The 25,580-nt window shown below is 36.5% G+C and overlaps 1 protein-coding gene across 5 annotated transcripts in view; it reads right to left on the reverse strand.

The window, feature by feature from the left end:
- The window catches only part of LOC122514858 (connectin), a 163,066-nt gene that overhangs the window by 115,342 nt on the left and 22,144 nt on the right, over nucleotides 1–25,580 (reverse strand). For 4 of the 5 annotated variants that reach the window (XM_043631946.1, XM_043631947.1, XM_043631943.1 and 1 more), the window contains one exon: nucleotides 16,858–16,950. The exons of the other annotated variant lie outside the window; for it this stretch is intronic. The gene's annotated coding sequence lies outside the window, so the exon portion shown is untranslated. The remainder of the gene's footprint in view (nucleotides 1–16,857; nucleotides 16,951–25,580) is intronic. 5 annotated transcript variants of the gene reach the window in all.

Genomic DNA, 25,580 nt, shown 5'->3' on the forward strand with positions numbered 1-25,580 from the left:
TCAAAGTTCAGTAGTTCTCACTCTTCTAACTTGAAATATCTCGGAAAGTGAAGACGTTTAGCTAACTTCTAGCTTTCCGAACTTGTAAGCTTTTCTCCTTTGATCTTACAAATTGTACCGAGCAATGTGAACAATAATGTCTCGAAAACTATTTTCCCTAAATTTTCATTTAACAGGAATTTGCAAGCGAATTTATGCAAAATTCAATGGAAAATCCATATTCTATTATTTCTAAGATTTTATTCGTTATTTTTGCCGTTAAAAATAATTGCTAAATTCGTCTCTCTCTCTCTCTCTCTCTTTACTTTGGTAAACTCCGTTAGCGCATTCTTCCATCATAACTCTGGTAGTCGTTCGTAACACGTGCGAAATATAAAGCCGACGAAGGACGCTTTTTTGGCTGTTCTCGAAAGAAACGAGCTTACGTTCCGAGCTTATCTCGAATCTCCTTTTCCTCCACGATGGGATACGAGAGAAGGATAAAAAAAAAGATGAAGATAGGCGTGGAAGTAGGGAAAGAAATAACGCAAAATAAAGGGTAGGAGAAATCGTATGCGAATAACGAGGGCCGATCGAAATATTTCACAAGTCTGGCCAAGCCAATTATGGGAGCTACGCAAACATTCATACACTGTCTGGAATCCATTAATAAGACGGAAGGGAGCGCAGAGGAGGAAGGAGGAGGAAGGGAAGGCTGCATATAGGCCACTTTGTATGCACGTAAACGCGTATACGTGGGTGTTCATGACTTTAATGCTCGTCATTTGTTACAAGTGGGTCATTTTTTACCGATGCATTCACTTTTTCAAGACGTTATATTATGCTTTAACGCATTAAACATTACGTCCAAATATTATTTATAACATATAAGCAAAAATACGTATGTACGAAGAATGATAATAAAAAAGAAAAGGGAAATATAGTTGCGATAAATATTATCTATATATATATGGGTTGTAAAACGTTAGCGTGCAAGGTCGGATGTAAAAGAGAATAAAAAAATTGGGCGAATTCGTGCGAATGGTCCAACCGCGGCTAACGCATTGCGCTTGTTATCGGTAGTCTACATCTGGAGTGCATCCAAAGGCGGATCTAGCGAATATCAATTTTCTCTTAACGCAGGGGTGTATATCGAGCGCAGCTATTTCGTTGAGAGATATAACATCTGTGCCACCACCACCCACCGCCACCCACCACCACCCCCCACCATCCGATCGATTACGTGGCTTCGATATAGCAACATTATTTATCTTTATCCACGCGTGTATTTTCTATTCTCATGAACGTTCGATTATTAATCCAAGATACGATTTATGTATTTTATAATTACTTTCATTTATTATCGAAAAGATTGTCTTTTTGTAAAGAGTAGGTGGACTCGGCAAGGGCTCCGAGAATCGAAAAACTTTGGGAACCACTGTCCTATAACGCTTTTTAACTAGAGTTTATCTAACTTGAACATTTTACATGCCACAAGAAGATACAGATTATCTGGCAGAGAGAATATTCCTCATAACTAAAATGTTTGCCTGGCCTGTACAAGAATCTTGCGCTATATTGTAAGATTCACCTACCGCGGTGACTGCTTACGGGCATAAATTTGTACTAAAACGAGCGTAAAGGAAAATAATCCGACGGAGAGGCTCCTTTTCTCTGATAACACGAGGCAACCCCGAATTGCTAGGAGAAACAAGGAAAAAGAGAGAGAGAGAGAGAGAGAAATGGAACGCAGTATGTTCCTTCCGTTTAGCAGGTGTTTCGCATTTACCGCAAACCTTCTCACCATTCACTTTGAACGCATCGCATTTAGTCGCAAAGTCACGACGTACAAGCGCATATGATTCTCCTAAAATCTTCCTAATATTGTATATACATTTCTATATGTAGAAAAAGAAAATCCCGCAAAATAATTCCAATTTATTAATCGAAAAACTTTTAATCGAAATTAAAAAAAGAAACGTTAAATGACACGCCTCGATCGGATAATTCATATGTAGCAATCAAAAAAATGGATTAAATTAAATTACACAATTTTATTACCGATTAATTAAAATAAAATATTTTACATTAGAAATGTGAACAAAATTCATCGAGATGATATAGAGATTGGTCGTACATATTTTCCAATCCGATAAAATCATTCTACTGTTCGCAATCGAATCGAATGAAAAAAATTCAAGAATCAAACGTCATGACTTTTCGTATTCTCGCTAATCCATTTGCTCCAATCAATCCCCCTTTTAGCATACTATCAGAAAGTAAGGAACCAACCAACGAACGAACGCCTCGTCAAGTTTCTTATTCTCTTTGGGTAGGTAGGTGCGAGCACGCGCAAGTTTAACGAGCAATAACGCCTACTCTTCCCTTTCCTTTTTCAACCTTCCTTTTCTCACCTCGCCAAAAGGGAATAGAAAGTTTTCGCGAAGTCATCGGGCGCTGACTCGTGCAAAAGATTAGTTAAAGGCTCTACCAAGGTATGACTACGGTATATTACATCGGAGAAAAACTTCCTTCCCAAAATACGTACAACGATTGTTGCAGTACGAACAAACTTGTTTTGCATCGCCCGGTGCACCACCCGGTGCCCCAGCTAGAAATCGAAAAGGACGACGATCTCGTCGAGAGAGACGACGCGCACTACTATTACCCTCGTGCGAATGCCTGACTGACTCGGAAGAAAGTGCAAGAGAAAGAGAGAGAGAGAGAGGGGAAAGATCGATCGTTTTCTCCCATTCTTCTTCCTCTCGTATTATACGCTTCTCTTTTTTTTTTTACCTTTTCTTACCACGATTCTATGATAATTTCGTGTTGGAAGGTGCGATTCGCGACGCGCTAAAACGAGCTGAGATTACAATCTTCCTTTCTTTTTTTTCCCCCCGTTTTTTTCCGCTTTAACTTTTACTCTTTTTTTAGTTAACGATATGCAACGAACATTTTTCTTCTTCCATGTGTTGCGTTGGGTTGCTCGGTGTTTTTTCGTCGTCGATTTTTTTCTACTTTTTCGTCGTTCCCATTTTATTCGTTTCTCTCTCTCTATCTTTTCCTTTTTTTTCAACTATCTATCTATTTCTGCATTTATTTATATATGCATTTCTCTCTCTTGTTTTTTCTTTCCCTCTTTGTCATTCCCGTTACTGTTTATCCATTTTCTTTTTCACCTATATATTTCTTTTCCATTCCTTTATTTTTATTTTCGAAAACAAAAAATAACATTCGACGACAATGCACGCGTATAATCTTTTATTTTAAAAATGCAACAACGCTACGAAAATTGTATTTCTATTTTCTTCGTCTCTCCCTTTTATTATTCTTTCTCTGAAAAGTTTCAGACTAGCGTTCGAAAATATCGGAGAAAATTGTCGGTCGGGACGAGTCTCGATTATCCGTGAGAAAATCGGTCCGCGAATGCGGGTAAACCGGCGTGTTAATAAATCGTCGTCTTTTTAGAGACGAACGTTTCGTCCAACCAATCGTTCCCCACTCTTTCTATCTTAGAAGCAGATAGTTCTTACATGTTCGTCTTGGTTCGTTCGGTCGTTCGCTCGATAGGAGCGGTTCTTTTCCGAATGGATGCCACGGTATTCGATGTGGACGGAGATGAATCCGTCGACCCTCGAACGATTAATCACCGTCCGGAGGAGGACTCTCTCTCTTTCCCCACCCACCATTAACTCGTTTCAACCGGTAGATCAATCGGCAGATTAATTACTCGATGAATGGACCCTACCTCCTACCCCCGCGACTGATATTTCTCTTCTTCTTTTTATCCTTATTATCTTAATCCTATTTTTTGTCAACACTTTTAACCGTAGTAAGAATTTGTAAAACATTATCTTTCAGCCAAAAGTCTGATATCGCTTCCTTGCTCCGCGTACCTATCGTTATTACGCGAAACATTAGCAACTTGAATTATGTTTTATCCGTCTCATTCCGTTTGTTTTTCCTCCCCTTTACATTCGTCGTATCACTTTCTTCCTATTTTATACATTTCCTCTATCCTCGTTCTTTCCCTTCGTCTATTTGTTCGTTCGTTCGTTCATTCGTTCGTTTGTGTATTCTTTGTTTTAGTCCGTTGGCTTGTGTATAGATATACATATATCTCTATCTCTATCTCCTATGGTAGAGAATTGTCTAGCATTCTCGGCCGAGTTTCGTCGAGCACGCATCTAATCGTCACGCTGGGAAATTACAGCGAAATTTCCACCGTCGTCGCCCGTAATTTACGCGAGCGTGGTTGTACGCGACATTCCGGCCTCCCGTGGCACGTATCGTCTATTGCGTGTCATACGAGAAGGGTTCGTTGATCCGTATAGATTCTACAAGAGAGAGAAAGATGCATCGCCCCCTCCAATCTTCCTACGCAAATTCTTCTTTTACAAATCTTATTGCTACGAGAGATTTTTTATTTAACGTCTCATCAAAAATGGAAAATCAAAGTGAGCCATTCGCGCGTTCGGTCGAGACATTTTTATTTAAATAATCATGCTCGATTTTTATTTATAGTCAATTCGAATGAAATTATTTACCAGAAAAAGACTTATTCAAAAGTTATCGTTTCTATTTTTAATTGTATTTTTCAAAGAAATTCTTTTCAGGAGTATCGCGTAATTAATAAATAGGAGAACAATTGTTTCGTCGGAGAATTATTATCAAAGATGGTTATAACCACCTGTCGAGATTAAAGGAAGATGATAACGTATAGGTATCATTGGTGCATGCGATAAATCAGGGACGCATCGAGCCCACCGCGAACGTAATTACGCAAAAGTTAATTACGTGCCGCGCGTACTCACGACTAACAAACACGAGCTAGGAAGGTATATAGGTACCTCCCTTACCCTACTCTCGTCTCCTCGCTAATTTTGCGGCTTTCTCGGCCAATCATTTTGAGAAACTTGCAAATTGTCAATCTTTTCCTACTAAAAATGATTAATAAACGAGTGGGAAAAAAAATACATCGAATAAAATAAAAGGAACATTTAAAAAAGCGTTAAAAGACGAAATACTAATGGCGAAGGAAATGAAGATAAATTATTTTTCCGCCTCTCTCTCTCTCTCTTTCTCTTTGAAGCATCATCATCTGTCGCGGTCGAATAAAAAAGGCGCGCATCCTTTTTTAAAAACCCGAAGGTCCAACTTTTCCACCGAAAGCCTTGATTAGCCTTGCTCAACTCGAAAGATATGAGCAAAAAATAATCGCAAAAAATTATCCCGAGTTATCTTCTCTCTCTCTCTCTCTCTCTCTCTCACTTTATCTCTCTTATATTTTTTATTCATCCTCTCGACACGGCTTGCTACCCCTAATTAACACGACGCTCTCGTAAAATTCCGACGATTCTCCGAGCGTTCGGGAAAAGTGCAAATATCGTCTGGTCGTCCTGCCGTAATTTCGATTTGCCATGGCAAAAGTTTTTCGAGCTTCGAGAGAGAGAAGGGGTAGTCGCGTTGATCAGGTATCACGATTTATCGCTAGTTCCAACAATCTAATTTCATATTCGTGAAACTCGTTTGACTGCTTATTTTAGCTCTCTCGGTACTCGGACGAGTCGAGAAAGTTTCCCTGGAAAGGGGCTGGGAAAGGGGCTTGAAAAGTGCTCCTAAAGGGGGTTCCGAACGAATGGAAACCGTAGTTGCGCGAATTCGATAACGATTTTTATAACCTAAGCGAACTAATATTTTTCCTTCCATTTTTATCGATAATTTATAAAAACTTTGGCGATAGCGCGATATAATGCAACACACAACATTCAAATTATATATCTATAGTCATTGAAATATCAAGAAAATACGTAGAACAAGTTGTTTGACTTTTGCATTTAAACGCGAACAAACTTTTTCCCCGTTTCAATATGTCAAACGATTAAATTACCCGTTATATTTATATAGATATTTTTTCTACGAAAATAAATGTTTCCCACTGAAAGACTAACGACGTATATTTAACATTTCAGAAACGCAAAATGTTCTCTCGGTCTTTCTCTCCCATTTTGATCGTGAAAAAGAAGTAAATGTATCCTACAAAGTGTTGCTACTTTGTCTACTGATTTAATCTATTTATATGGATGGCGCAGGGGTGCAATGTGCATGTATGTAAATGCGGTAGAAAAGCATTTTATCAATCATCTTTCTAACCCAAGACTTAGAATAAGAAAATGCGAAAGAAATCTTGCTCGGACGTTTTATCGATTTCGCTTTCGAAAGGACGATGTACGACGAGGAGGAGGAGGAGGAGGAGATGGAGGAGGTGGAGGAAGTTCCTTTATGAAAGCAAACAAACGCTTCTACATGATGCATCGAAGGGGCCTCCTCGTGCTAGCATAAATATCTTGTCGAGGCGAGAAAGAAGAAGAAAAAAACTTGATTGCAACTAAGAATAGAATGACGTTTTAATCCGTTCAAAATACTTTACCGATTTTCATAATGGCACGCTAGTAAAAACTTACTCTAAAATATATTGCTCGATCAATTGTTAATAAATATTAACGATCGTTAACATAGTTTAATAGATGAAAATTGTTATACTCGGAAAGGTAGTATTTCAAGCGGAAACGATGTAGGATCGACGTCGTCGGGTTTAATTCGAATTCCTGTGGATTCGAGCATTAGAAACGAACGTTCGCGCTTTCCCGACCAAATATCTCCTCTATCGAGAGAATTCTTTCTTTACTTCTTTTATAATAATACCTACATTTTGCGTAGTTGTGTTGTTTGAACGCGTTAAAAATAAAGAAGAAAAATGTAGGAAAACATTTATAACGTCGCGAATTTTCGATAAAATCCTGCATACACGTTGGAAAGTAAAACACGCGAGAGATCTAACTTTAAGGGATTAGATCGGGAAAACTCAGCGAACATGATCCGGATATAAAAAAAACTCGCATATATAACATCCGTTAAAAGTTTTCAACGCTCGCAAAGATCCCTAAGATTCGAGTATCAAAGTCCGTCGATCAATGAAAACTTTACATGTTTGTTCTTTCTCCTTTGTTCTTTTATCGTAATTGAACCTTTGACCCGAAAAAGAGTACTCAAAGGTCCAAGTGCGAATGCTAGTAGTTGCTCGTAGCTCGTTCGAATCGTCGATCGGATCTATCGAACGCGGATAGATCGGTGCAACTCCGACATAGTACTCGACGGAATGTGCGACCAGTAATTGCGGATCTACAAGATAATACCTGCATATTGCTCGATCGTTTGTGCATGTCCTTTGAAGATCCTTTATACATAATACATACGTATGTAGATTTACAGAAATAGAAAGGCAGAAACAGAGAGGATGGAAATTGCGGACAGAGAGAGAGAGAGAGAGAAATGAATGAAAATGGAAAGAAAAGAAGGTGTGGGTGATGGCGTACGAAAATGAGATAGCAAATGGAACGAACCGCATCGCGTTTGGTCATGGTCTCTAAACGAGCATCGATTGCTTCCTCTCAAGATAAGAATCCTCTAACCGCGCATCGATAACGATATTTCGAATCTATTCTTATCGGTAATGGTAGGAAGATAATGTCGCGCGGGTAGATCGATTATCTTCGATATTTATGAGCTAGCTGTTCGAATTGCATATTAGGAGTTATGGGACGTGCGAGATCGAAGGAAAATTATCATCGTAATGCGGTAGTCCGATCAAATTGAATTTCAAAGAAAACATCTCTCGTAAAATTATGCAATTATCGCATAACAAAGCTTTCTCCCTCGATAGTACGTTTAGGTTTTGAAAGTTCGATCATTTAAAATTGGTCGCGATCGATGAGCGTGCAAATATTCCAAACGCTCCCCCTTCCCCTCCACTCTCTTCTCGTCTTCCAACGGTTGAAAGTATTTTAGGTATTTTTCAACAATTTTCAGGTACTATTCCCAATTTGAAAAACATTTTGACCGCGTTTTCATTTAGCCGTCGTATCGTATCGTATCGTATCGTATCGAAAACGATTCGTGTACGAACTCTCGCAGAGGATACCAGAAACCGGTAACCAACCTATATACAGAAGCTCGTACGATAATTGAACGTGGGGTAGAAAATTGACTCGCGGTTCTGCCATGTACGAATGCAAAAGGTATTTTAGCTTTTATTAAACCATTAACACTGTAGCTTTCGTTTTTGAACGAAGGACGATCGTTATAAATGGGGAAATAAACTTCATTCGCGTCTGTGTAATAACACCTTGTACTATTGGAACATTATCAGTTTGACTACTATCGCTACATTTTATTTATATGCGATGCATATATTTATATATATATATATATATATATATATACACGCGCGTACGTTTTATTTCCGAGTTACCATTGACGAATATGTTCTTGGTTATAAATTTGTAATGATTAATTATATTTTTACCGAATACACGTAGATGCATAAAATTGTATTTTAAATGTAATAAATAAAATGAGAAGCTATAAGTCAGTGTACTAATTTATTTGGCGTTATCGAAAGACGTCTAACAAACAAATTACACTTTCATAGCATCCCAGAAATCCCCACCAGCTCTAATCTCTTCGCCATTTCTCAACTTCTTCTCAGCTTTCCTCGAAACACGAGTACAAATCGATCTCCTTACATAATTCAAGGCAAAAAGAAAAGCAAGAAAAAAAGAATGCGAGGTAGATAATGCTTGCATGGGGCGTAGCCGTGGTAAAACACGTACTTTCCACGTTGAAAAATTAACGCGACTACTCGTCGCCCTTTTATTTCCTTTCCAGCCCTATTTCTTTTTCTTCTTCCATGGAAGAAGATAATGTCGATGACACGACGACGACTACGACGACGACGACGACTACGACGACGACGACGACGACGACGAGCAGAAAACGCGAAACAAAAGTAGCCATTTCGCGATCACGCGAGCTTACTATGATAAAATGCACAATAGTATGAGAGGTGTGCTTGTCGGAGGGTTGAAGGGTGTTCTTGAGGTGTTGAGAGAGCTCGATGGGAGGAGCACGAGGGAAAGAGATACCAGGGGTAGTTCCTCGAGTCCTCCCTTCTTTTCCTTCCCTCTTTTCCTTCCCTCTTCTCCTTCCCTCTTTTCGCTCTCTCACTTGACTAGCTTTTTCCTCGCGTCGCGGTTAGACGAGAAACTTTTCGAATGACGATTTTCTGGCGCCGCTCGGTCGCCCATGTTCCACGCCGAGAATCGAGCTTTACGAGTGACTATCTCTTTTTCTTCCTACTATTTTATTCAAAGCTGTTTTTATTATTATCTTTCCTTTTCTTTTTCCTACTCTTCTCTACAAAGAAGCATTAGCTTTACGCACCTAATTTGAAAGATAGATCAACTTGGAATAAATAAAGTAAAGCGCGATCTAATAATCGATCGATATATTTCGTTTACCGTATAAACCTTCTCGTACTTCGTTACCGCGTTTACTATAATCATTCAATCGTTATTAACTCTGGGAAATTGAATTTTCAAGTTTAATATGTTTCTCTTTGCACTGTAAGCAACTTTGATTGTGATAAAAATCATTTTGCTGGGATATCGTATTATAATTTTCGTTCATATTAATAAGAAGCGTATAATAAACGAATATAATTTCGATAATGAGAATATGTATTGGAAATCTAATCAAGAAGATGTTTCGATAAGAATGTCGATATTTTGGAATATTAGAAAAACGATGAGAAAAGAAAGATCACGGATGTGAAGCACGTCTAGTCAAGAAGCTATTTTATCTCGGAAAATGACGAGGCAGCTTATTCTCGTTAAATCGAAGGAGGGGCTGTACTAGATCGGATATTTTATCCGGGTTTCCTAACCGATACAGAGATCTATCGATCCATTGGCACTCTCATTTTCGACAGGACGATATCAACCATCTCCGATATCCTTCCTATATTACTCTTGTTAAACTTTAAACTCAACTTTGAGATGTCATTTTCCATGAACATCTCTCGATTAAACTAATATTTCCATATAAACGTTCCTATCTTTGCATCCAAATTAAAAAAAAAAATCTTTCTTTTTTCCTATCATTTGACAAATAATAAGGAAATTTCCAAAACGATCAAAAGCGATTAGAATTTTCGGTACAAATTTAATACTCGTTTAAGTACAAGTAATATCTCTATTGTGCTATCAATTTTGGGAATTATAACACGAGTGATAAGTTTCGCGTTGGAGATAATTGCGAGAGATAATCGAGTATCGAATAGTGTATATCGATATTGTATCGAAATGCTACTAGTTTCTACTTCTATCCAATGTGTAATAATTGGAGATAAATCAGACTCGGTTGTGGATAACATAATTGGCTAATTGTAAGTGCAGTTATTCTACGATATGTATAAACGTATAGTGGGAATTAGAAAAAATAGACCAAAAATGGTATATTAACGATACAAAGTCTAGTTCATAAATGAATTATAAATAAACTTAATATATAATATATATGAGTGTGTGTGCATATGCATTTAATAGAAGTGACGTTATTAATATGAGCTTTGAGGACGCCCACGTGTTCTTCATTAACCACTTGTCCGACGCGCATACCCGTATACGTTCTTCATACGTCGAATTGAAAATGATCTAACTTTGTCGCAACCCGCATACAAATAAATGTCTACAAATAAAAGATGGGTTCGTTTAAAACACGTTTTAAAAAAAGGAAAGAAAGAATGTAATAATAGTAACTATCGCGGTGGAATATTTTTAAAAATATATTTCATTATCATTTAAGCGAACGATAAATAAAAGAACTAAATCCATTGTATTAATTATCGATCGATAAAAAAAGAAGGTTAGGCGAAAGGCTAGGTAAAGAAAAAAGGCTATTTCGGACGAAAATAGGGAAGGGGTAAAAAATAGGATGGTAGCCCATAACAGTAGCGTTAACTTAACTTCCGGAAATTAAATCTTACCTACTCGTTCCTATTAAATCATTCTTTCTCTCTCTTTTTTCTCGTTCGCATTAACGAAGAATTAGAAGTTTCATTTCCATTGATCACGCGAAAATCGACGCGTAATTGTTGTTCTTAATCTTCATTTCTACCCTTTAGAATTAAGATTTCTTAACGATTCTTCTCGAAGAAAATTATATGTGGGTTGAATGAGTGGGCGAGTAGGTGTGTACGAGTATTTTATTATATAATTTTTTTTTCCTCGATCAAAATTAGGATTAAATTTACCTTTGGCCTAGTCGATTAGAATTAATTGAGGTAAGTGGATTGATAGATAAGAACTTTTACGATCGTTTTATTCTCCGAACTTTTTCTACAAAATAACGAAAGCGAATTTATTTGATAATCAATTTTTCACGACATTAATAACATTTATGCGATGGTTATGAATGAATTATCTCGAATAATTTATCTATCTCTATAATATTCGAAGATGGACATCTTGTCCTTGTTAGCAGGTTAATCGAACGGAAACGATAATTCACGTTGATCGAATGATCGCTAAGGTTCTACCCAGACCGAGATAGCGTCTCGAATGCTGATATGGTCCACTAATTACGAGCATGACACGTGATATCATAATTGATGTCGAACAGTTCGCAATTAGTGTTGCGAAGCACTACCCAATCTTCTCTTCTATCTTTAAGGGTGTCAGATTTAGTCGGAGCTATGTCCGAGAATTGACTTCTAATATTATCTACCTAGTTAATCGTTAATTTCGATAAAAATATCCGTATCTATTTTTCAATAAGCATATTTACGCGAAATCTTTTTAATTAATTCCTCCTACCTAAACTTATTTTTACTTGCGAGATTGTTGAAAAACTATTTGTGGTATTTAGCGAAATTTATTGAAATCTATTCTAACGCTTTACATGCTCTTTTCGATGGGCGACGATGGGAATATCGACGACCTTTAAGTGCTCTTTGCAAACTAGACAACTCATCGATGTTGTATGGTCTACCACTTGGAACGAGACAATGTTTCGAGTACTATCAAACGACCATTAAAAACCTTTTTTCCAATTTAAAATCTGCTTTCAACTGTCTTTTGAAATAAGGGCTCTGATAAATGAAAACATCGAAACATTGATTTTTTATTCTATTCGATGCGCGTTAACCTTTCGCGCTATTCTATTTATTTGCGCGTAATTTCATTCCCTAAAATAATTTCACTCAACGCGAAATAAAGTCAAATTGGAGCTTTAGAAAAATCTAACGAGTGTACAATTTCCCAAGAAAAGAGGAAATTCTATTTGTTTGCGCATACGTGGAAAGAAAAATCATGGTTGAAATTCATAAAACAACGTAATCTTCGAATGAAACCACGTGGAAAACTAAGAGATCGACGTTATTGTCGTACGGACGAATGCACGCAAACTCGCTCAACTTTGTCTTCTTTTTTCCTTCTGAAAATATTCAAAAGTGAACGCGAAGAGGAAATGATGTTCGTCCTTTACGTTCGCCAATGAGAATTGGCGAGGCAACTGGATGGAGAGGAAAAGGAAGACGGATAGAAGGAGTTGGAACTCTTGTGATCTCATCAGTTGGAAGAACTCTATTGAGAAGATCCTTTCCAATTAGAATCGGACGACTTTGAAGACCTATTTCTCTTTTGGATTTCCTATCGAGAACATTTTCGAGGACCTTTCGACAACGTTTTCAAATATTTCGATTTTAACGATCCGCATTTCGATGACATCTGTGTAAATAGCTAAATTTTATCATAAATACTGACGATCTATTTAAAATACTAATCAAATACTATATTATAGTTACTATTTTGTACTGCAATTATATATATATATATGATAGATTGTATGAAATTTTAATTTCACGAGATTTAATTCGCACAAAATTTGAACTTCAACGGGCGTGAATATATAAAAAATATCAAAATCAAGAATAAAAACACAATAAAAGGAAAAAGAGAGATAGAGAGGAATATATATATATATATATATATAAAGTAAAGCAAGCAACGTGACTTATCAAGCCAAATATGCGAATGAATTTTTTATTAAAAGCTCATATTTTTCATTTCCATGTACATATGTACATATGTAAGTACTACTAGTTTTAAATATACAAGAATATCTATATAACGCACACATACGCGAGATTTTAATTTCATGAGATTTAATTTACACGCGAAGTTCGAATTCCAACACCCATGAATATATAAATATAATAATTCCGGTGAAAAATAAAAGGAGAGAAAGAGAGATATATATAGAAGGTGTCCAAAAATATATCAATGCTTGATATAAGTTTGTCTGGACTTTTTCCGACCCCATGTACATGGAATGTATAAAGAGTATCATCGGGCCACGTGACCTATCAGTAAACTATCCATACTCTTAATACAGTACGGAATATGAGAACCCTCCCTCTGGCTTCTTTACTCTTCGAAAAGGACAATTCGTCGACAGTTAACACGGCAAAGACATTAAGCAATCCCAAAAATCATTCCACTCCCACACACGCGCGCACACACACCCGTGTCCCCCCTTTTTCCGAACGTCATAAAAGTACCAGCAATAGCTATCGACCCCGAACGCGCGACCCTTTTCTCTTCTCGGACCATTAAGAAGAGAGAAAAGGGATGCCGCGAGCAAGAGAGAGAGAGAGAGAGAGAGAGAAATACAGGGTGATATGGAGTGCTCGATGCAGCGTGGAATTTTCCACTAAGTGATCTCAAAGGATGTCACGTTGAGAACAAATTGATTTTTTCCTTTCCCCTCGAAGCACCACCCTTCCCACCGGTTCACCTATCACCCTTCATTGTCGTCGATTTTCAAACTGTAAGTATATATATATATATCCTATGATATCTATCGTGAAAAAGACAAGACTTGAAAGAAGAGAAGAAGAATTTTCTCGAATTTCCTTCATGAAAAAAGGGACACGCATTTGATCCTCTCTCTCTCTCTCTCTCTCTCTCTTTCTTATTCTTACTCTTCGATATACGCGAGTATATTCCGTTTCCGTCAGAGAAACGGTCGTTGCCCTTAGGGCCGATACTAGGTCCGATGACGTAACAACGAACGAAGGATCCTTTTTGCCCGTGGCTAGGATTTCCAGGAATTCTGTGACACGCGCGACGAGTGTCGAAGACGAGTGCAAGCAGCCTTCGCAAGCAGTTCGAAGGGATTCCCTTGTCGATCCCTTCCCTTCTTTTCCTTCCTTCCTTCCTGCCTGCCCTTCTTACTATGCTTTCGGCTCTTTCGTTTGAAAGAAAATAAAGACAACGAAGGGATAAGCTTCGAATAAGATAGAAATCGTCGTTGAAAATAATCTCCTATGTATTCTCCGTTCTCATTTGTTCTACGAAGGAGTGCCGAAGGAAAGGCACTGGGGAAAAGGAACTGGAAGATAATTCAGGATGCTCTTTTGTTCTCCGTTTGTTCTCCGCGTCTATCGAGATCAGTAGCATCAGCGATTTTTGAACGAAGCTCTAGCTATTAGATACGAATTCGATCTCGATTCGGAATTCATAGTAGTTTCTAATGTTCCAATTACAAATTTTATTTCCAATTAATAAATAAAAAAGTGAATATCATTTGAATAGAACTTTTCGAAAGGTAAACTAAGGTTTGTGCATTTGATATATAACGGGTTTAAAGCGAAGAAAGCTTAAATGGGGGTGCTAAGACTTGATAATGTTGATGCCAGCAAGAAGGAAGAGACGTCGCTCGTCCGACTTTATATTATCTTCTTGGATAGACGCGATTCTTAGGAAGATAGGAGCCAACGTTAAAACGTGCCACGCGGAAACGACACGGATGACGATAGGGATGACGATAGGGATGACGAAGAGGACAAAGACGACGCCAGACTGAGAAGCGCCCTTTCGCGAGTGCAGGTGTACCCAACGGCCTCTTATATACGCCCACCCTTCGCGAATCCCCTTCCTTTTACCACCACCGCAAGTTCACCCTCCCGGGCTATTTAAAATGCAGTGCACTTTGGAGATCTTTAAAGGTACTCTACTCTTTCAAAGTATGCGTACTTGCTTGCATACAAGAGACTACAGGTGCAAGTGTCGAAGCGAAGTATGAGAGATAGGAGAGAAATAAAATGTCCAATTTTTCCTATTATAATATTATTATTATTATTATTATCATTATTTGGAAAAATAAATTGCGGAATATACAAATAATTTGCAGAAATGCAAATTGAAAGGAATGTTCTCATATGGAATTGTAAATAGATATTGTTCTTATCCGTTAAAATCTATTCATACCATTAACGATCCATTAACGTATCTTTTTACTATTCGAGGATTCGGGTAGATTGAAAAATTGGACAGGCAAAGAGCGAAAGCCATTAGCTCGCTTTTCGACTGCGTTACGTTCTAATGGAAAATTACACAAACGCTTGGCAACTCTATCAGACAACGCGAACAAGATAATTGACTGCTGAGATAATTGTGAAACACGTTATGCTCTTTATATCCTCGCACCTCGCACCTCGCACCTCGTCCATCTACAATTTTATCTTCCAATCTTCGCAATAAGTATCGCAAAGCTCCCTGAAAGCTGCTGAAAGCTCGCGAAAGCTTACGAAACAATACCTCGCCAAGTGTACCAATTTTCTATACAAGAATTTCTCATATGCATTGTTAAATACAAAAGTATGAAATGTTGCATGAGCTCGAAAAGGCTTCTTCTTATTTTTTTTCCCTGTTAAAAATCAAACCCAAACTAGGAAGAAAATTAGAATTATCGAGTAATGTTAGAAAATGAAACATTGTATAAGGAGAAAATGGGAAAATGAGAAATAAGAAAAGAAATTTTATAGAATACAACAGATGTTTCGTTAGTTTTTCTTTCTGTCTCTCTCTCTCGCTCTCTTTCTCGCTCTCTTTCTCGCTCTCTTTCTCGCTCTCTTTCTCAGACTCAATTTTCCTCGATCGAGTTCCGAACGATACTATCTTGACTCGAGGAGATACAATAACAAAGCAAAATCGATGGCGAATATCCTTCGCCTATCCTGTAACCTCCTACGAACACGTTCGTTCGACCGAGATGTGTCGTCCACTCGTGTCCGTGTAGAAAATTCTAAAGATTCTTATTTCAACGGAGATAAAATTGTAGCTACGCCAGAGATTTCTTCTCTATCTTTTGTCAAAAAGAAACCTTCTCTCTTTTTCTCCTCGCATTCTTTTCTTTCTTTTCTAGTTTCTACCTACTACTATTTCGATAGAACCGATGTGCGATAAAACGAGATGAAACAATGGACATCGAAAATCGTTCGAATTTCGAACGAATCGTCGACGATTTTACCGAGCAATAAAATATCTTTCTTCTTCTCGCTTAAAACAAATAAACTATATTAAATATTATACGACAACTTGAAATAACGAGAGATCGATATTTCTACAAGAATAGGCAAACTTAGACTAATGTTATACCATACTAATTAATTGGATTACAAATTTTCTTGCTAGACATTTTTCTATAGATTTATTATTAGACAAGGCGTCCCAATTTTTTAGCTCCAAATTTTACCTCCACATTATACGAGTAAAAATAAAAAGAAAATGTTATTTAAATCTAAACTTTTAAACACTTTATTAAAAAGTTACTCTGGTGTTTCATGACGACTCGAAATAACGCGAATATTATAATGTTACATACGAAAGTTGCTTAGTTTTCAGGAGATCATGCAAACCCGTATACATCATGCAACTCAAACCTCATATAAAGCATTTCCCTTAAAATGAGGACACTCTGTATAATAGGAAAAATTGTTAAATCTCTTTAATTGTAAACGTTGGTGTTCATTTGAGTCGTAAAAAAAATAAAAAAAGAAAAGAAAAGAAAGCTAAAGACCGATATTATCTACAGCAATGATGTAATATTTGAAGAAAGATAATAAAGTCATCTATAAGGGAAAAAATATCGCGATGTGTTAGATGGATCATGTTTGTCTTTAATCGAATTACTCACTTAGTTGTTACTCTAGGCGATGTCACCGTTGATAGATCGATCGATCGATCTCACTTGTTAGACGACGATAACTCGAACGATAATCGATTTTCTCTGGAAAAGACAAAGATAGAAGTTTCAATTAAAATTTATCGTATCGCTCGAGTTAGTTATATAAATTTATTCGATTATAAATAATTATGATACATCGATTCCGACGATGTATGCACGTAAAGATAATACTATGAATATTTTCTAAGCTCTGAATTATTAAAATAAATTCATTTATTCCAGTAATAAATTTAATCGAAGCTAACTACGATTATCGAATAGTTCCTAAATTAATTTATTATGGTAATTATTTTTATTCTCGAGTAACTACGAAAAGCTTCTCCTCTTTTATCGCGAGTATATACTTAAAGGATTGATATTAATGAATTTTTATCTTCTATCTTAACGCATCGTAATTTTGACGTATAATAAATAAACTAAATCATCGATCTCCAAACGTATTTAATAATCACGTTGTGTTCAGTGACTCCGACAAAACGATCGGCCAACGCATAAGCGCGAAGAATATTAATTTGTCTCGTTATTAGAGATTATCGCCAATGCTAAAGCCACGCAATAGTAGAATGCACTTATTGTTATTCCAATCGGAGGAGTATATCGGCTTGCCAAGCACATCAAATTACGACTATGAATATTAATCGAATGGTAAATCCCATCATTTATAATCATAACAGATCAGAAACATCGACTACGTTTAAATTTGATATACGTTTCATATTTCCGTCACCATGTTTTCCCTGTATTTTATAAGTTTATAATCTTTTAAAAAATAAAGACCAAAATGTGTTTTAAAAGTTATTTAACGATAAAGAATTTTTACCTACCATATATTTTATTTGTATGCAGAATTTTAAAAATAATGCTACAAGTTACAAAAATACGATATTTTAAATTGCAATATTTGCAGCAATGAACAGAAGAGATAAAGCTTTTGCCTTTATTTTTTTATAAACGTGAAATTAATATTCGGAAGGACATACGATTTAGCATGACTTTTTGGTTGACTACTTAATATTCAAAAGGGGTTAGACGTTCATAAAGTGAACTTAAAATGGTTTAGCGCAGAGAACACGGCCTGTTACAGACACATTCAAATTATTTGTTATACTAAGCTACGTGACTTCGTTACTAATATCATTCGTAATGCATCCAGTCAATAAATTAAACCTTTGGTACGGAAAGATACCTCGATTTTGTAAAAAATTATTTGAGCAAATTCTTGACTATCAATTATTTATAACAATCTGTCTGTAACAAATTAATTTTTTAATATTGATACACGAGAAAATGTATAACATTTAAATTAGAGTGTTAATTCGGGGGAAATTGTTTGCAATTAATTATTTATAACAAACGCATCAATTGTTATTAACAATATAATGAAAAGATAGGTGAATGTCTATCCTTTAAAATAAATCTTCAACCGAGTCTCTAGGACGAATAGTTTCCGAGATATTAAAATCACAATTTAATACCGTAGATAATTCTTTTGAATGAGCCTACTAACCCAGTGACCTACATAAATTCCAAGAAATTACGCGCGCCTCTCACGGTTACTACGGTTACTACGTTTACTACGAGTAGTAATCACGTGACCACTCCCTGACGTGCCACCGAAATATGAATAGAAAACTTCCAATCTTTGTATCTCGGCAAGAAAAAATCCTACAGACTCGAAAAAAGATTCATTTTAAAGGGAAAACAACCCTCTTTATACCTATGTACTCTATATAATAATATTAATTTCGTCAAATTTATTTAAACGTATATACGTAATACGACTATCTTATAAATGCATATACTTTAATAAAGAGTATTAAAATGACGGTAAAAATTTTTTAAAATGAAAGTAAAGTTTAATTAATAAACGAAAAGTATGTGAAAATGAGACTGGTAAATTGTTAACCTGTTAACGAGAGTTGTGAATGTTGCAATAAATTATCAAACTATTTTAAAGAGAAAAGAAATGTAAAAAGTATTTCTCAAATTGAAATATAAGTACATGAACGACATTTCCGAGTTCACTAACATAATCTACGATTGTACAATTGTACGATATAATCGTGAAAACCGAAAAGTGACCACTTAGCGAATATATATCTTCCAAGTTAAAGAGGAAATCATGGGGATCGTTATCTCCGGAACAAAGTCGTCCCTTTTCTCGTGACACATGGCGGCTTCGAGGAATATAACGAGTTTTCATACTGCGTATGTAGGAGGGTTAGTTCTTAGGAAAAGTGACGTCATGGTGGGAAACGACGGAAATAGAAATTAGAGGAAATGTCGCGTGGCACGCATCGAAGAGATAGACTATTTGACGACTCGCGAGATTTTGATTTTTATCCGAAACTTTCGCGAATTTTACGGTCAACCCGATACATTCGAATAATTATAGAAAAATGTCGATGTTATTTTTCAATGAAATTTATATTATATCGTTGGCCACGTGCGAGCCGCGTGTCGGACAGCTTTGCTTTAAACTATCACTTTAATTCAACCGAGCATTCACACAAAGGTGCACTCTTAAACATCAATACACATGAACTTCTATATGAAAAGCTTTCACAGATACAAAGTGGTACGTCGAAACTGTGTTACCCAAAGGAAGGAAGGTTCGTTGTTAGAAAATTAGTCGTACGATAGGAGCGATACATAATGGATACTGCCTGCCGGTTAGAGTACTAATCGATCGAGTAAGAGCCAATAATGGTATGGTATACACTATATAGACATATACGAATATACCAAAACGAATACGTCCTATGCATTAGCTTTACAAGGATGCTTTTACGAACGATCAGGAAGTAAAAGTGACAAAGAGAGAATAGTAAAAGAAAGAGAATAAAGGAATGGGACAAAACGAAAACTAGTTTCGAAAAAAGATTAAGTTATATAGATAGACAAATGGAAAGATTTATGTAGATAGATACAATAATGTATTTCTTTTTCCGTCACTTGTAAAACTCTGTAGATATGTACACGTATATATATATTTATGTGTGTACATAGAGAAAGAGGGAGAGAGAGAGAAAAGGGAGTGAAGGGAAGGAGCACTTAGGCATCGCTAATCTCCAGTTTGAAATTCATCTCGTTAGATTCTAATGCCTGGATACGCTCGCCGGTATCGTGCTTGGATTTACCTACCCCTAAAGTCCATTGTGATACAAGAGAAAGAGAAAGAGAGAGAAGCAGACTAAAAGGGGTTGAGAGAAGAGACGAGGGTGAGAGAAATCCGAGTAAAGATGACACGCACGAGTGAGCAACGAGAGAGGAACGAAAGAGGAAAAGGAAAATTCGTTGACTTACGCTGTTGCTAGCAGAAACCTGATACCGTACCCTTTTTATTATGGAACAGAAAACATGGGGTGCTTATTTCTCAAAACTATCTCAAGAATTCCAACAAAATTCCGTCTACTATTACTAATACTATATAATACTATTATAATACTATTATAATACTATTATTATTGTACAGGATGTTGAAAAAAACCCATTTAATATTTATGCAGTGCGTACAATTTAAAAGAAATAAAAAAATAAAAAATAATAATTAATATGATTTTAATTATATTTCATCATTCGATATAAATGATCGCTCGGATAAATAATCGTATTTCCATTGGGTTTATAAATGATTATTTCACAAGAATAACTGTGCAGTATTGGTTACCCTTCCTTAGGGAAAAGATAATCGTTCGGAAACAACCATAGATCAATGTTAGCTAACACTCGTGTCCTGTCGTTAGTATTTTTCGTTGTCATTCGGAATCGGTTCATTTCTACATCATTTGTCGTGACGAAACTTTCCCCTATTACTATTTCACTTTGATATATGTATTCATGGTGTACGCGTGTGTGTTCGTGGATATGTATATACGTATATATTTACGTACAGGCGTACATACAAACTCGTTAAAATCCGAACGATCGACGATACGCTCTTTGACCCCTCCGTTACACGTGATTCCAACGACTGTCAAAATTAATGATGGGTGGTGACTTTTCGATTCGGAAAAAATAAAAGGGATGCTGAATAATCGAATATATGATATATTACATCTCGGAATAGTTTTCTTTCCTTCTCTATAGAAATATTATAGTACGTTGCTCAAAAAATGTTTCTTCTATTTTTTTAATAAATATATATCTTGGCATACAATTTGATGTTCCTAAATAATAAAACATTCTATAATAGTAAGCTATCCTCGCAATGTAAACCTCCCCTATATACCAAAGGAACAAAACCCTATACACATGAGAAAGAAACAATTTCCCCGAGTAACTTCCAGAACACTATAAATAAACCATGTAATTAGAGAGCAGCATCTCTTTCAGAATACCATACCTCCATCTTCATTTTGTTTCAATCATTTTCATTAATTATCAATCAAACTCATATTTCATTTATTCCATCGATCTAACCTCAAAGAAACCGACCAGGAACAACAACAATAATAATCATTATCATCATCGTCATCGCCGTCATCAAGTATGCGTGCACAAGTTCTTCTTACTTCTTCCCCTTTTCAAGTACTACACTGTACCACACATATACCAGAGGCCGACCGATCATGCTTCGATGAATAATTACGTAGGCGAGAGTTTCACATATTATACATACTATTCGATGATATACAAGGTGTTTTATAAATGCTTGTCAATACTTTAGAGAATATATTTGCACGCTAAAACAATTCCAAAGATGTCGTATTAATTTCATTTCAATTTTACGTTTGGATTAAAATCATATTCGAATTGTATGTCATAGGGCTCCGATCTTTCTAATTTTATCCAATGCGTTTGAAGCTAATTCTTTAACGACCCTTGACGCAAGCCTGACGCAAATCTGAAAGATTGATATGCAGTTATGAAACACCCGGTATAAACTGGTGTACTTTAAACTCTCATATAAATTCAAAGAGTAGGGTGAAGAAGAAGTAGGGTGGTGTAGGGTTAGGGAGTGGTAGTAGGGAAATTGAAGGTGGAATATGCGCGTAGTCGATTCTCGAATACGTCTCGTGGTCTCAATGTATAATTGCATCTCGATTAAAAAAACTTGAAGTGTAAAGTCAATGAAGACATATATATATATATATATATATATATATGCGTGTGCGCCCGTGTGAGTGAGCGAGAAAGTCAAAAAATAAAAGAAGAAAAAAATTGAGAAGAAAAAAATAATAAAAGGTTTATTATATCGTCGCGTGCATGGTGAGCATGCACGTGAGTATATAGGTCTAAGTGCCAGAATCAATAACGACGGCAATTCATATAAGAGAAAGAGAGAGAGAGAGAGAATATTTTGAATGGGTTCTATTCACTTTTGAAAGATTTTTGGCACGTGCTTCGTAGAACCTGGCAGAGGAGTTTGCAAAATCGTGTTGCAATTAAGGCTTTAAGGACCGAGCTTTGGCACTATCTTTCTCTTATTCGAGAGAGAAAGAAAGAGAAATAGAAGGTGTATGTGTGGATTTTCAGGATGGTTTGGGGGGGGAAGGTCGGGACGAGGAGGAGGAGGAGGATGGGTTTTGGTGCTGGAACACCAGTAATAAAGGAACAATGCGAGCGGTTCCTTCCTTCGTGCTTTTCGTGGCGGCTTTAATTAAAACGAGATCCAACCCCCACCCTTAACCCTTATACCTATACCTATACATATACCTACCACTATCCCTTACCTCGTCTTCTCTCTTTCAAGTGCCTTCTTTAAGCAAGTGTATCTTTTAGATTTTTATTGTATTTGTTTGGCCCTATTCTCTTTTTTTGTTCTTGTTCTTTTTGTTGCTTTTTCTTCGATTGGTTGGTTGAGTTTGTTATCTTTGAGGGATACTTGTGAACTCTAAGTGGTTGTGTCTCTTCTTGTTATTTTTTTTATTTTCCTCCATTACTTTAGATGTATTTATTGAAGAATAAATCTGAACTTACTATTCTTTTCTTCTTATTACTTTTTTTAATCTACCATTGGAAGAAAATGGAATAGAACTATTACAAAAACAATTAGAAACTTTAAATGATTTCATGAAAATGTTCGGAAAGTACCGATTTCGGTAAAGTGCAATAAAAACAATAAAAAAGAAATGTAAAACGAGAAACGTCAAGATAGAAGAAAGAGAAAAAGTTTGCACTATGAACTTAACGATCATAGTCTTCGCAGAATTTAAAACGGCCTCTTAAATGTTCACCTTTTTTTCGACATTAAACCAAGTTATCGAATTATCGAGTTACGACAGTTTTGTTTTATACGACATCATGAAAGAGCAAGAATAAGAAATAGATAAAGAGAAATAAAAAGAGATGCAGCATAAAGAAAGGTGTCCACGAACAAAGTTTTCCAAAAATTACCAAAAAGTAGGACTATATTTAATTTTGCGAGTAGACGAAGAAAGAAAGAGAAAATAAAGAAAATGAACAGGAGAAGAAAAACAAGGAGAGATTATGTAATATAAGATAAAAAGATATATAAAAAAAAAATAGATAGATAGGAAGTACTCTATCTCTCTTGACAGAAAGAGAGAGAGAAAAGAGGAATAAAGAAAAAAGTATAACTAGACAAAGAAGAGTGAAAATTTAAGGAGATATCCCCTTAAATGATCGCAAATGTAATCAACTAAACTCACGTGTTTCCGGCAACGTTTTGTTAAATTCACAACACACAAGATAGATACTTGGCATACTTGCACATATTTTACGGGATACTAATAGAATTTATTAATTATGATTCTACGTAGAGTATCTCTCTTTAATCAGGCACCCATATACATAGATACATAGATACATACATTCATATCCAATCCGCTCGAAGACAAGAAAAAGAGAGGGAGAGAGGGAGAGAGGGAGAGAGACATTGTAGAATCAATAAAACGTCACCAAGCAAGAAATATTATCACTCCCGAGTGAATCATGCCCTTCCATCGATTGCAACATATCCATCTTCTATAATTTGACGTGATCTTCTGCTTACGAAAAACTATACAAGGAGAAATATTCTCGTTACCAAGAAATCATTTTCCAAAACATTATTTCCGAGAGATTTTCCAATTATATATATAAAATTTAAACGATGCTCATATATATCACTCTCTTCCTCCAGCAGCACACATGCTCGAGCACATATGCATATTATTTGCATAGCAATCTAAACATAGAACCAATGCGAGCAAACATAGAAAGACAAACTGAAAGATAATGAAGAATCGTATAATATAAAATTAGAAGTGTTAAGGAAGGGGTTCAAGGGTGGGTTAGAGGAAAGGAGGGGAAACTCGGTTCGGCCTCGGAAGCGATAAATCATCCCGAGGTCGTCAGAATTCGTCGTCAGAACTCGTCGTCGGAACTCGTCGTCCCTGGTCCCTTGTTGGGTACGTCAATCGAGTCTCTCCGAACGTTAATCGACGAGGTTCCCTTTTCATAATACTCTACAGGTCGTCAGAGTAACGTGTCAACGGTTCTATCGACGTTGTTGCTGTTGCAGCTATACTGCTGTTGCAGCTACTACTGTTACTGTTGCCGATGCCGTTGCTGATGCTGTACTCCACGTGTTACAGAGACCAACCCTCTGGAATATCGATTTCCCAATCAAATTCTACCTAGACTCTAGAGGTTTCATGCATCCAAATGCAACTCGTCGATGTGTATTTATTTGTACATGTGTGTTTTATTATATTACACTTATTTTATATAACATTCATATTTTTTCCATTATATATAATATCTACGCGATAAAGAACTTTGATCAATCGTTATGATATATTATTTCATTAATTAATATAATATGTTATACGTGTTAAACGTTCAAGTTTACTTTGGAAGTTTAAACAAAGGGCGTAAACTAGTTACGAGGCAAGGATAGTTAACCATAGTTAACCATAGAGAACCAGAAAGAGAGAGAGAGAGAGAGAGAGAGAAAAGCCACATTAAAGTCTGATCAACCAAGTTAATTAAGCAAGTTTCAGCAAATGGTTTTACGTTTACGACGTGACACAATCGACGTTAAAAGTTATCCAAAGTTACCTAACAATGCAAACCGATCTACAATTATCGAAGTGGATTTGTGAATTTGTGAATTCTATGAGAGATTTGAGGCCTTTTGAAAATGAATCCAATGAACGTTTGATTATCATGGGAAAAGAATAATGGAATGAAAACGTGATAATGAAATATATTCAAAATGTTGTTACGTTTAATCGCAATCCCAAAGTACGAAAAACAATCTCTCTCTCGCTCCTCGGTTCTCTGGCTTCCTTTTCCCTTTTACACGATGAATGGCGTCGATCTCTCAAAGGTAGAGCTGTCGTCAAGGTGCCATTCCAGTAGAACGAGTCACACGATATACGATATACGTATATCTCGAGTTCTCGAAGGGTTTTCCAGTCGTACCTCTTTGGTTTGTTCACGGATGTCTCGTTCCCCGCATCGCGTGTGCTAGTTCGCGCGTGTGGTCGAACCACTCGAAATTTCAACGAGATCAGAAAGCAAAGAGGAAATGTCGACCACGTGGCTACTACTCTAATACGCTCGAATAGAGGAGTCCTCCGGGTGAACGAGCAAGAGCGAGATGGAAATAGAGGGAAGGGCGTGCGAGGGCCGTGCGAGGGCCGCGCGAGTGCGTGCGACTAAAACACACACACGCACATACATACACGCGTGAAATAGAGATACAAAGCATAGCAGGCGAG

Source organism: Polistes fuscatus, unplaced genomic scaffold, assembly GCF_010416935.1.
Source record: "Polistes fuscatus isolate 324 unplaced genomic scaffold, CU_Pfus_HIC Scaffold16, whole genome shotgun sequence".
NCBI lineage: Eukaryota > Metazoa > Arthropoda > Insecta > Hymenoptera > Vespidae > Polistes > Polistes fuscatus.